The sequence below is a fragment of the Equus asinus genome, chromosome 9 (assembly GCF_041296235.1).
Source record: "Equus asinus isolate D_3611 breed Donkey chromosome 9, EquAss-T2T_v2, whole genome shotgun sequence".
Classification (NCBI taxonomy): Eukaryota; Metazoa; Chordata; class Mammalia; order Perissodactyla; family Equidae; genus Equus; species Equus asinus.
In genome coordinates, this window is record NC_091798.1 from 7,537,594 (window position 1) to 7,548,833 (window position 11,240).

An 11,240-nucleotide genomic window follows, 5' to 3' on the forward strand; every position below is an offset into this window, starting at 1 on the left:
ATTTGACTCTATTGACCCTTTGGAACCGACAGGGTCTCCAGGGACTGCCACTCTCCTCAGGTCTCCTACCACTTTCTCGAGCCCTTCCCTGTGCCTCCACATCGTGGGCATGCCTCCCCTCCCTGTCTAGGAAACAGCGGCCCACTTTGCTGACCATTTACCTGTCTTCCTGAGGGAGCTCATCCGCTCGTCACTAGCGTCCCCTGAATGCCAGCACGCCCTAATCTCAATCTCCAGCTCCAAACTCACTCCCCATGTCTCAGGGGTAGCTCAGGTCAAGGTAGGTCATTCATTCAATAAATACTTAGTAAGCTGCGTGCTCATTTATAAGTATATATTTAAATATATGTTTATATATAAAATAAACATAGATATCTTTCTTTATTGCTGTATGCTGAAAGCTTGGGAGTACTGTGTCTCCTGTGTCCAGCACACGGTGGTGCCTCATTACCGGGCTGAATTCATGTAGGAATGAATGTCTGCATAGTGCCTGGCACAGAGGAGGCGCTCAAAGTTAGCAGCCTCACCCCTCAGCCCAGCTTCTCCCTACCCGAGGGATGGGAACTGTCCGATCACCTCACCCCGAGGGCAGGAGCTCCCTAAGCGAGCTAAGCTTCAGAGAGAGAAAGCCAAACTGAGAGTCCTCCTTGTTCTCTCTGGTGTTCTGCTCCCAGGGCAGTCTACTCTGTCAGCTGAGCAAGGGCAGCACTGCCCAGTGATGGGGGCAGAAGGGAGAACCAGGAGCCAGCATCTAGCACAGGGAGCTGCTCCAACGGGACTGGGAGGCATACAGACCAGGGTTCAAATCCTGGCTGGGCGATCTTAAGGGTACTATTGGACTTCTCTGAGCCCTCCTTTCCACATGTGAGTTGGAGGTATGAATAGACTCTGCCTCACAGGGGTGCTGTAAGAATTCTCCCTAGAGCTCTTGCAGGCACCTAGAAGGCACTGGTACTTGGCTATGGTTTTGGCTAAAGGACAAGAGGGTAAAGAGGACTTTCGTGGTAGACTATCGCCACCTTGTGGTTAGCTGGGGGATTACATGGGGAGGTTCTCGCTGGGAAGGCCACCTGGACTCTGGAGACCTCTTGACTGAGAATGTGCTCCCTGCTGCCAGTGCCCTCCTCTGCTGTCCAGGCTCCCTTGGGCCTCCATGGCCAGTGCTGTTACCTGTGGAGGAGAAAGCATCCCACTCCTGGGTTTAGGACACTGCCTGTGCCTTCTCTGATTCCAGAACTTTTAGTGGCTCCTCAGTGCGGCATTCAAGCCCTTTCAAAGCTGATCCACTTGACACCTGCCCTGTGCTCACAACTCAGGGCAACTTAGCTCCAGTCCTGCCCTGAGATGCCCTCTCTGCTTTCTCCTCCTTTCCCAGCCCTCCTGGAGCTCCCTTTTTCCTCCCCCTGGTTCTGAAGCCTGAAGCGCATTTCCCCAGTGAGCATGTTAAGTTCCTGGGACAGTGTTCATGTGAATGGCCGCCAGTTATTGAGCACCTACCATGTGCCTGGTGCTATGCTGGGCTCCTTATGGGAATTTATTCCATATACTTTTCACAAACCCATAGAGCAGGTTACTATGATTGCTCCCATTTTGTAGAAGAGGACGCTAAAACAGAGAAAGGTAAAGTGGCCCACTCAAAGTCCCACAGCCATCAGGTGACAGAGCCCTGCCTGTAACTGCTAGGCCGTGTAGTATGCTGGGGGAAGCAAACAGACTCCAGTTCAAATCCCATCTCTGCCACTCACGACTGACTTGCCAGCTTTGAGCCCAAGCATCCTGTCCTCTGAAATGGGATGGCAGCTCCCACAAGGCACAGGTGCTGGCTCTAAGGGGCAGGCAGCATTTGGGGCCCTAATGCCAGGGGATGAGAAGTGGGGAGGCAGGTAGCCAGAGCTGGTGTGGAGCTGGGGTAAGTTGGGGTCCCCTCAGGGAGGTTTGAGTGAATGACTGGGAGCCCCAGTTCAAGACCCGGCCAGTAAGAAGTAGGGGCTCAAGGATCCGAGCCCCATGATCTATCACCTACACAGCCCCCACCTGTCGTCCCTGCATTCACTCTAGGCTCTTCAGTGCCCTTCCTACCGGGCAGCCTCCTGTGGGCCTTCCACACACACATCTGGTCATGTCCTTTGCTGCTGAAAATCTCGTCCTCCCACTGCTCACCGGGGGCTCAACCCCTCTGCTGCCACAGCCCTGCCAGCCCTGTCATCCTCTCTGGTCCCTGGCCCCCTCCCATCTCCTGGAAGGCATTTAGGCCTTTGCACATGTTGTTCCCAGTACCTGAAACACTCTTCCCTCCCCTCGTTGCCTAGTTAATGTGACTGTGCTGGAAGGTCTCCTCCTGGGGCATAGGGAATTTGAGACCTGAAGTAGGAGTTTGGAAACCCAGTGGGGAGCAGGCGAGTGTTCCAGGAAGAGAGACCAACCTGTGCAAAAGGATGGAGGTAGGGGTGTGTGTGGGGGGTGGGGTGGGGCACAGACAGGGATGAGGCGTGCCTGAGGCCAGGGCCAAAGCCTTCTGCGCTGTATTAAGGAGCTTGGACCCAATCGTGAGGGTAATGGGAGGGTTTTGAGCAGGGGTAATTATAGCCATTTGCCTGTCAGCAATTCCCTTGGGTAGGGTAGAGAGGGGCTTGTCAGCACTGCTCTGAAAAATAGAGCACCCGGAACCCAGAGCTCCTCCAGGAGTGACTGATCACCACCGGAACGGGAAGACATCTCTTCACAGGATCCCTGCCTGAAACGTCTGTGGGTACAGCCCGAGGTCCCCCGTCCCCACCCATGTGCCGCAGAAGTGGGATGCTGTACTTCTTGTGGTTGCCAGGAGGTGGCACCATCACCCCAGCGTGTCCCCTCCACTCGCTCCTTGCGCTGCAGACGCCTCCCAGGGTGCGATTACAGGGCAGAAACCAGAGAGGAAAGAAGCAGGTGAGGAAAGGAGAGGAGGAAGCCACGGATCGGGAGGGAGCTGTGGGTGGTTGGGAGGCAAGGCACCAGGACAGGGGAGTTGGGGTGGTGCTGGCTTCCCGTTGGCTTTTTTCAGGGTCAAGCCGTGCATATTGGTCTGACTTACATTTTCACCATTATCTGCCCCACCCTCCTCCTTGCAGCCCCTGCTCAGACCCCTGAAACACACAGGGACTTGGCCTAGTCTCCCAACTCTTGGCCCTTTCCCACCTGCAAGTTCTTCACCCGCTTCCTCTCCCTCCCGCCCCCAACAGCACCCTCTTATTCTGCATCTTAAAAGTCTCTCAATTTCCACTGCCCTCCCTCCCCCGGCCAACCCCTGCTCCAAGCCTGGGAGCCTGCAATGTGGCTATGCAGGACAGGACGGTGCTGGTCCCAGGCCAGAGGGTGGGAGGGGAAGTGGACAATCCCTCTATGGGACTCATCGTTTGTGTCCCCGGGAGACCATGTGTGTATTTTGAGAGTTCTGTCCCAGTTCCTGGCTCTGTCTCCAACCAGATACTGCAACAGTCCCCTGCTGGTCTCCCCACCTCTGTGCCAGCAGCCCTCGCTCCCTGGGCTTTTCACTCCCCTGGGGATGAGATCTGCACCCTGCAGGGCTCTCTGTGGTTGGCCTCCCCCATCTGGCGCCACGCTCTCCCTCCCTCCGTACGTGCTCTGTCCACGGGCTGTACTGGAGTGCCTCGACTCTCCCCAATCCTGCCTGCCTCCAGACCTGTGAGGAGACTTTTCCTCTGCCTGGAATGCTTCACCTCCCACTCCTCACGAGGCCAAGAGTTCCCCTCCTCCAACTCAAATATCACTTTCCTACAGATCCCTTCCCTGAGTGAGATCAGGACCAGCCCCCATTGTAGACACTCAGAGTGGCAGCCATTTGACCCACAGAGTCCATGTTTGATGACAGCCAGCACTTTCTCGGGGGTTGTCTAATGTCTAGACCTCTAGATCTTTTTTTTTTTAGGATTTTATTTTTCCTTTTTCTTCCCAAAGCCCCCTGGTACATAGTTGTATATTTTTAGTTGTGGGTCCTTCTAGTTGTGGCATGTGGGACGCCACCTCAGCATGGCCTGACGAGCAGTGCCATGTCCATGCCCAGGATCAGAACCGGCGAAACCCCGGACCGCTGAAGTGGAGCGCACGAACTTAACCACTCGGCCATGGGGCCGGCCCCACACCTCTAGATCTTAAACTTCTCAGGGCAGGGGCCTCTCTCCTTCACATTGTACACCCCGTGACGAGGATGGCACCTGGCTGACAGTAAGTGCTCAATAATAGTGGTCATTTACTGTGCCCTCTGGCCTTCCGTTTGGTCAGCTCTTCATTCTTCTTCAACGTGGGCGCCCAGGGTCGCCGACCCCTTCCCAGGGCCACTACTCTTGGGTTTCTTCCCTTTATTTGTTGTTTTATTTCCCTTTGATCCTCATTCCCCGCCAGCTCCTCAGGCAGGCGAACTGATGTTTCTGTGTGTTCTCGTAATGGGTGTGCTTTCCGTGTCATCATTTCTTTCATGCAAATGGCTTTATGCTTTAGAGTTTGTCAGTGTCTTACCCTTTCCACCCAGCACTCGGTTGCCAAGGTCCCTCCACGTGCTCTGCATCCATTGGGTCCTGCACACGTTATTGATCCCCTCCCAGTGAGGAATCCAGCTTGGCTCCACCCCCTCCCCCAGCCTTCCCCATATTGTCACACGTGAGGATTTGAGGGGTATATATTCAGAGCAAAATTACTAGTTCATGGGGCATGTGTTCACATAATTAGCTGAGATTTCCCAGCCGGCTCTGGGCTGGCTGCACCTGCAGTCCTGGAGGGCCCACATCCCTGCCTACTCCTGGCATTCTCTAGCTTTCACCAGTCTCATAGGGGCAAAATGAGAGCATCCCGTGGACTCTCCTTGAGCATCAGGATCTCCTCATATGCTTGCCAACCTCTGCGTTTCCTCATCGGTCCATTGCCTTATCATACACTCTCTATATTTGTATTTTGCGGGGCCTTTTTCTTGTGGACTTGTAGGCCTTTCTTAGATAGTGGTCCCTTGTCCCCCAGGCTGTCTTTGATACAGTCGGGGGAATGATGGTTTACAAGCAGGCTGGAGGACCCTTAAGGGCAGTGACAGTCCTGAGCCCTCTCTGGGTTCCTGGCTCCACATCAGGCTGGGCCCCGGGTCAGGATGGGAGGGGGGTTGACCCTCCTGGGTGCACAGCTGGGCCCTGTTGTCCCTCTGTGGACACTGTGGTCCCCTCAGGAGGCTCCGTGTGTACTTCGGGAGCACTGCTCCAGCTCTTAAAGGGTTTGGGAGCCTCTTTGAGATCAATCTGCCAGCTTGGGATTTAATTTATTTTCTTCTTTTTTTTAGGAAGATCAGCCCTGAGCTAACATCTGCTGCCAACCCACCTTTTTTTTCTGAGGAAGACTGGCCCTGAGCTAATATCCGTGCCCATCTTCCTCTACTTTATATGTGGGATGCCTGGCACAGCATGGCTTGACAAGAGGTGCATAGGTCCACACCTGGGATCCGAACCAGTGAACCCCGGGCTGCTGAAGTGGAATGTGTGCACTTAACCGCTGCGCCACCAGGCTGGCCCCTTGGGATTTAATTTTGGGAAATTCATTCAACATGTATTCATCCTATGAACATTTCTGGAGCACTTCCAATGTGTAGACCCCTGGCAGACCTTCGAGGTACAGCTGTGGCCCTCTGTTCCTCAGGCTCACTTGCTAGTGAGGTGACAGCCAGTAAAGGGTAAGCAAATAAGATCATTACAAAAGGAAACAAACAAAGGGCTAAAATATGGGATAATGGAGTGAGGACTTTAGCCGGGGTGGTCAGGAGAGGCCACTCTTAGGAAATGACCTTCGTTCTGAGAGGCAGCCAGAAAACCCAGGGGACGAGCATTCCAGGCAGAGACCTGCAGCAGCAAAGACCCCGAGGCTCGAGTGAGCTTGGGGTGGTGGAGAAGCAGAAAGAAGATCACGGGGGCTGGAGACTAGAGGGGGGAAATGGGAGGAGCTTTGGGAGTGGGCATCGGTCAGCTCAGGCTGTGTCCCGTGGGCCTTGGTTCCGGCGTGGGCTTGAGTGTGCAGTGGGCAGGAGGCCAAGGGGGCTGTGTCGGAGGATGCCGGTTCCTGGGGCTCTGGAGCTGGCCCTGGGACGGCCTGAGCTTTGGACCTGGCAGCCTCGGAAGCCAATGTGTACTCGGAGGAGATACTTTTCTTCTCTGGTATTTCTGCTTTTCTTTTCTTAGAAAAATTTTTAATTTTCGATTTTTGTTGATAAGTAATGCACATGCCAGGTACAAAAATCAAAAGAAACACAGCTCCCCTCCTTCCCTGACCCCGGCCACCTTGTTCCTCTCCCTAGAAGCAACCATTGTGCCCACCTGCCCACTGTTCCAAGTGACTGCATCCCTACCCCCTCGGGCACGCGTTCTGCACTGATGTGAGTGCGCTGTGCACACTGCTTGTGGCTGGGATTCTCCCCTGGGTGTAAGCAGTATGAGTGGGAGAGAATTCCTCATCAGTGCGCTTAGAGCAGCAGCCTCTTTGTGGTGGCTCTAGAGCTGTCCTGTCAATACACAGCTCTTTAAATTTATGTCTAAATTAACTAAAATAAAATAATTCCTGAGTTGTGTATTCAAGTGCTCAGAAGCCACACGTGGCTAGTGGCTGCCATCTTGGACAGCACAGATATAGACCATTGGCGTAATTGCAGAAAGTTCTGTGGGACAGTTCTGCTCTAGAGAATCCATGCCACCCATGATTTATCTCTAACCTGTCTGGCTTCAGGGGTTTCTTGGAAGAGGCCCATGCCCTCCGGGGCAGAAGCTCAGCTGTGCTAGCGAAGCCCTCCTCAGGGCAGGCAGTGGGGCTCCCAACAGTCATGATAATCTCCAACCCCCAGGATCTGAGAGCTGCCCATTTTAAAGATTCTAGACTATGCTGTCAATATGGGTCTTGCTGTCCCAGCCTTGCCAACCGACTCTCCTCTTCTGCCTTCCAGGAAAGAGGACTGCTGAGACCCCTGATTTCCTGGGAGCCTCAGGTATTGAAGAAAAGGGCTTCCCTGGCCAGGAGCCTCATCCTCACCTTTACCAGGTCATTTAGTCATTTGACAAGCCTTAGGGTGGCCTGCTCTGCACTGGGCCTGAGTTGTCAGAAGTGGAGCCCAAGCGGCCCCTACTTTGAGTGGGACAGAGACAGCCATAAATGGGTCATTCCCATCATGGATAGAGGTGGAATGCCTCTATGAGGTCAGCTTGGGCTTCCTGGAGGAGGTGATAACTGAAGGGCACAGGATGGCTTGGAGGTTCTAGAGCTGCGAGGAGCCTGCAGCCATACCCTGCAGGGCCAGCTGGTGAGATCGGTAGGGCCAAGTCAGGCTGGGCCCCAAGTACCCGCCCAAGAACGTGAGGCTGGCACTGGGGGCCCGGAAGGGGCTGGCGCCATGGAATGTGAGAGGATGTAGGGAAAGGCTGGGTGAGTTCAGCTGTTGGCAATTTCACGCCCCTCCTCAGCCACTTCGTGGGGACAGGCCCCAGCCCTGGGGCCCAGGTGCTGTCGAAGGTCAGATTTCGGTAGCAAGAGAATAAAAGGAGATTTCCTCCGGAGGGGAGCCCTCTCCCCCCAGAGAGAGCTGCAGCTGCCTCACCACATAACCCAGGATTAAGCTAAATCCTACAGCAGGTGGAGGGGTGGAGGGGACCCTGGTAGGTCCAGGAGTGTGGGAAGGGGCGGGCAGTGGCGTGCTGAGTGTGCACACCTGAGTGTGTGTGCCTAGGTGTGGGGCTCCTCCTCCCTCCATTGACCTCTCTACTGTCCCTCAGTTCCGCCAGGCGCGGCCCAGGTCAGGGCTGGGGGCGAGGACAGTGACTGCTAAACTGGATCAAGCGCCGCACAAGCAGGAGGGGGGAGCGTGCAAGAAGACTCGAAAATGGGGGCAGCCTCCCCAGAGAATGGGGAGAGGGGATTGCTTTTCATTGAAAACCTTTTGTGCCGTTGGAGGTTGTTTACCAATTGCTTAAACCGTGAACATGTGCCGCCTCTTTAAAAGAGGCGGTTCTCAAAGTGTGACCCCTAGACCAGCAGCGTCTGCATCCCCTGGGAACTTGTTAGAAATGCAGATTCCCAAGTTTCACCTCAAACCTACCAAATACAAAACTCTGGGGCAGGGCCCAGCAATCCAAGCCCTCCAGGAGATTCTGAATATGCTAACGTATCAGAACTGCTGATTAAAAAACTATGAAAGCAGTGCGTGCCTCCTGGTGCTCACAGTCTGGGCAAGGAGACTACGGAGAGCACCCCTTCTCTGCAGCGGCGAGAGCCTCTGAATAGGGGCCTCAGCATGAGGGCGGCCCAGGTTGGAAGCGGGGCCTGGGGAGGCCGCCCTGAGAAATGAGTTTGAGTGAGATCTAAAGGCCTGGTAGGGCTTGACCAGGTTGGGGGCACAGAGGAGTTTTCCCCAGGAAGGAACAGCCCATGTGAGGGCCCTGTGGTGGCAGGGACCAAGGCCCCAGGGCTGGAGCCCACAGCATGGGGCCTGGCACATGTGTGCGTGGGCATTGTGCACGTCTGTCCACCTGTGTGCATGGAGATTCAGGCAACAGATGTCCCTTGCTTTGTGCAAACCCAGAGCCTCTCCTGGTTCCAGAATGGCGGGGCCGCTGGGGCTGTGGGAGTGAGTTCTGGCAGTGGGACAGAGCACCTGGTCCAGAGCACCAACTCTCCCACTTACTCTCATGTGACCTCCTCCTTCTGAGCCTCCATGTCCTCATCTGGGCAATGGAGAGAAGAATGACTTCCTGGAAGGGCTGCCATGAGGAGGGAATGAGAACATGGCAACCCGCCCTGGGGGCCATTCCCTTCTAATCCTGTGCGACAATAGCTGTTGTTGCCTGAGCACTTACAACCACTCTCTGAGGTGTGGCATCATTCCTGTGTTTCAGGCTCAAAGAGGGTAACTCCAGTCATGGCAACACCTCCTACACTGTGGACAACCCAACCCTCCCTCCCAGGTGCCGATTCCCTCCCAGCAGCCTCCCGTCCCTTGGCTCTGGCTTCCCAGATGGAGGTGGCCATCTATCTGTCTATCTACCCAGACTGATGCACAGAGCTAGCAAGTGGCAGAGTCCAGAGGTGACCCAGTGCTTTTTCTCCAGGCTCTCGAGGCTGGTGTCACTGGCTAGGAAGCGGCTCAGAACCCAGGCAGCCAGAGGGGACAAGGCTCCAGATGCTGCTCTGCTGCCCAGAGCGGGCTGGGGGAGGTGAGGTGATCGGTGAAGCTTGCAGGGGGGTTAGCAGCATCTGTCTCATTCTGACGTGGGACGTCAGGAATGTGGAAGGGCCCCAGCAAGCGCGTGCCTGCCAGGGACGTGGGCAGGGAGGGGGCATAGAGTGGGCAGCTGGCCCCCGGGACCTACCAGGCAGCATCTGCCCCTGTCACTCTGAGTGACCTGGCTCTGGTCCCTCATGTGCGCAGGACCTGCTGGGAACCTGGGTGGGAGGATCAGCTCAACTCTTTCCTCAGTCCGCCACCCTTGTGACCCTGGGCCGGTCACATCCTAAGTTTCTTCACCATTAAATTGGGAAGACTAATCTTTATCTGGTGAGGCTGTGGTGAGGAGAGTGGTGGGTGGCTGAGCCTGGCATGGCAATGGGCTCGCAGTGGGAAAGTGGAAAATGGGGCTCTTGTTTGTCACTTCCTTGTCCTTACACACTGCTCTAGCCTCATGGCCCTTTCCTTCCCTGGGTGGGCTCTGAGGGATCTGCCTCTCCTCTGATTGACTGGGCTGGTGATGGACATGGTCACTGGCCAGTGACCTCCAGTGGGAGACTCTAAATTTGGGAGTGGGGTTCAGTCACAAAGTTTGGGGGCCCCTGGGGGCCAGTGGGGGTCCTTGAGTGCAGGAGGGGCATGAGCCAAGACCTGCTTTTGGAAGCTGCCTCTGGAGCCACCTGCAGGGGAGTGGGGGTCCCCTCAGGGCTGCTGCAAAGGTGAAGCCCCAATTCTCAGAGAAACACTGGGCATGGCCCATGTGAACTCTGCTTGGTTCCCTTCCCGTGGGCTCATCCAAGGCTCCTTTCCTCCTACCCCTAAGCCCTGGGACGTAGGCAGGGCAGGAGCTCCCCACTCAGATGGGCAGAGAAAGTGACCATCAGAGAAGTGACAACACAGGCCTTGGGGTGCTGGAAGCGGCAGTCTTTGCACCTCCTGGCTCCAAGTCCTGTGCCGTCTCCACCCCATTAGAGAACAGGGCTCCTGCAGGAAAGGCAGTGGTCAGAGACGAGTCCCTGGTTTCTGGCCTGGTGCCTTCTCTGAGGTGGGGCTCCTGGAGGAGGAGCAGTTTTGGAGGGAAGATGAGAAGTTCAGTTGGGGGCATGGTGAGTCCGAGAGGGCAGGGGGCATGAGGAGGCCCGCAGCAGGAGAAGCAGGCTGTGAGCTGCTGCTCAGTCTTCTGGGGCGGCCCCAGCCCCAAATTCTTACGTCCAATCCTTTCTGACCCTGTGCGCATTATCAGCCACCACCCCCTGGGAGGCCATGGGGGCAATCCAGGCAGCCTCCACAGGTCTGTCCTGGCTGGGCAGTCCTGTCCAGAACAGGTCGGGAGTGGGCGCCAGGCACTGGATCAGACCCCTCTGCCCTGTGGTTCAAGAGCAGCAGTAACCAGGCTGGAGGCAGGGAAGGTTCCGGGCTCAGAGCCCTGGGAAGCTGATCCTCCCAACCCCCAGAGGGTGTTTGAGAACAGGGCCATGACGGCCTCCCCAGGGGAGGACCAGGCAGGCAGGGACAGCTGCAGCCCAGCCAGGCGGCAACCAGCTGCTGCCCGGGAGACTGGCCAGGGTGGGCTGGGGCGGGCACAGCCCCCACAAGCCCCTAGCCTGAGCGGAGAGCGTGGGAGCGGGCGGCAGCTCGAGGCTGGGTTTCAGGCTTTCACGCTGTGTTAACGGTCAGCTTGGTTAATGCTGAGCAGATGGAGGAGGGGCGCTGCCAGCTCCCTTGGGGACAGTCCCAGGGCACGCACACGCACACACATGTGCAGAGGGACAGGAGTCCCACCCAGTGGATGGTGCTGTGTGGAATCCTCTGCCCGTTAGCAGTCGTTCACATCATCACGCACACAAGATGGTGCTGGGAGGACAGACAGACCAGGACAGAGGTGCACTTGGGCTCCTGGATCCACGGAGGCAGCTGGAAGGGGAAGCAACCCAAGGCCTGGCACAGAGCCCTCAGTCTGTGTCACCCAGCACAACTCCCAGCTTGGGGATCCCTCCACCCGCTGCTA

General features: G+C 56.2%; 1 long non-coding RNA gene across 1 annotated transcript; it reads left to right on the top strand.

Moving 5' to 3' along the window:
* The first annotated feature begins 2,803 nt into the window (after window positions 1-2,803).
* On the top strand, window positions 2,804-8,202 carry LOC139046269 (uncharacterized). The gene is made up of 4 exons (XR_011506112.1): window positions 2,804-2,925; window positions 5,318-5,704; window positions 6,962-7,003; window positions 7,785-8,202. It is a non-coding gene; the product is annotated as an uncharacterized lncRNA (long non-coding RNA).
* Window positions 8,203-11,240: the final 3,038 nt, after the last annotated feature.